Here is a 2,293-nt window from a genome sequence, read left to right on the forward strand (position 1 = left end):
CTATAAAAAAAATAGTCAGCCAAATGAATACATAAATAAGTGGAACAACAAACCAATGTTGCCCTAGCTGGTTGGCTCAGTGGATAGAGCATCAGCCTACTGACTGAAGGGTCCTGGGTTCTATTCCAGTCAAGGGCATATGCCTGGGTTTTGGACTCGATCCCTAGTAGGGGGTGTGCAGGAGGCAGCCGATCAATGATTCTCTCTCATCATTGATATTTCTCTTTCTCTCTCCCTCTCCCTTCCTTTCTGAAATCAATAAAAATATATTTTTAAAAAAAACGTTTCTCTCTTTTCCTCTCTCTTTCTAAAAATCAATACATTTTTTAAAATGCATGAAACTTGACAGCAGCTCTATTCACTATAGGCTCAAACTGGAAACCACACGGATGCTCTTCAATAGGTGGCTGGTAAAACTGGGTACATGCACATTCAGGGTAGGACTCAGCAATCAAAAGGAACAAGCTGTTGATACACTCAGCAACCTGGATGGACCAGAGCTGATATACGTGAAAAAGAGCCAGTCCCAAAAGATTACATACCATGTGATTCCACTGATGTAACAGTCTTGAAATGACCAAACTCTGGAGATAGAGAATAGTGGGCTGGTTGCCAGGGGTCAGGGACAGAGTGAAGGGTGGGAAAGGGGTTTGACTATGAACGGGCAACAGGAGGGACCCTGATGGTGATGGAAATGGCCTGTGTCTTGGTTGTATCAGTGTCGGCATCCTGGCTTTGACATTGTACTAAACCTTGTGACATGCTCCCATTATGGGAACTAGGTAAGGATTACATAGACTCTCTGTATTCTTTCTTTTTTTGTTTGTTTGTTTGTTAATCCTCACCCAAGGATATTTTTGTAAATTCATTTCTACAGAGAGTGGGAGGGAGGAAGGGAGGGGAGAGAGAGAGAGAGAGAGAGAGAGAGAGAGGAACATCAATGTGAGATAGACATTGATTGATCGATTGGTTGCCTTCATGGAGTGTAGGGAGGGGGTGTGGGGTGGGCTGGAATCAGTTGAACCTACAACCCAGGCATGTGCCCTTGACCTGGAATTGAACCAGAGACACTTCGATGCACAGGCCGACAATCTAGCCACTGAAAACACTGCATATGAATCTACAGGTCTCTCAAAGTTAAAAGTTTAGAGTCCTCACCAAGAGTTCCGGGGGATTCCTGCTTCTACAGTGTTTGGACGGAACTGGCCACTCAACCCCCATCCCAGCCAGTAGTTGAGATCCAGCCTCTTCACCTCCAGGCCCCTGCCATGGCTCTAGCGCCCACAGCCGCCCCTCCTCTGAAGCCACGCCTCTCCTCCGCCACCCATCGAGATGACGGTGATGACCACAGTGACCATGTCCACCTCCCAGGTGTGTGGGAACTGCTACCAGGACTGGAGGCCTCCATCAACCGCCAGACCAACCTAGAGCTCTACGCTTCCTACGTCTACCCGTCCATGTCTTAGTACTTTGACAGTGACGATGTGGCTTTGAAGAACTTTGCCAAGTATTTTCTTCACCAATCTCACGAGGAGAGGGAACATGCTGAGAAACTGAGGAAGCTGCAGGACCACCGAGGTGGCTGAATCTTCCTTCAGGATGTCAAGAAACCAGACCCGAGAGCTGGGAAAATGGGCTGAGTGCTGTGGAGTGTGCATTACACTTGGAAAAGAGTGTGAATCAGTCCTTACTAGAATTGCACACACTGGCCACTGACAAAAATGACGCTCATTTGTGTGACTTCACTGAGACGAACTACCTGAATGAGCAGGTGAAATCCATCAGAGAATCAGGTAATCATGAAACTAATAGGCACAGGTTGGGGGCACCTGAAACCGGCATGGCAAGCATATCCTGGGAGACAGCGAGGAGAGCTAAGCCTCGGGCTGGCTTCCCGTATCCACGGGGGTGACATCCTGGTCACCAGAGCAGTTCGTGCATGTTGCAGTTACCTTTATCTTTTCTACTAGAGGCCTGGTGCACAAAATTTGTGCATGGGTAGGTTCCCTAGGTCTGACAGGCGATCAGGGTCAATCTGTGGTGTGACCAGTGGGGCGATCAGGGGACCCCCACTGGCACCCACCTTGGCTGGCCTGGGGCCTGCGGGCTGGGGGCACCTCCTGCGTTGAGCATCTGCCCCCTGGTGGTCAATGCACATCATAGCAACTGGTCATTCCACCATTTGATTTGCATTTTAGGCTTTTATTATATAGGACTAGAGGCCCGATGCAAGAAAATCATACAAGCGGCTCAGCCCTTGTAGCCCCAGCTTCGTCTGGAAGGTCATTCAGCT

At 48.8% G+C, this 2,293-nt stretch overlaps 1 pseudogene; it reads left to right on the forward strand.

Annotated features, from left to right (window-relative positions):
* The first annotated feature begins 1,332 nt into the window (after positions 1 to 1,332).
* Positions 1,333 to 1,878, forward strand: LOC106698691 (annotated as a pseudogene).
* Positions 1,879 to 2,293: the final 415 nt, after the last annotated feature.

This window comes from Myotis lucifugus, unplaced genomic scaffold (genome assembly GCF_000147115.1).
Source record: "Myotis lucifugus unplaced genomic scaffold, Myoluc2.0 scaffold_215, whole genome shotgun sequence".
Lineage (NCBI taxonomy): Eukaryota > Metazoa > Chordata > Mammalia > Chiroptera > Vespertilionidae > Myotis > Myotis lucifugus.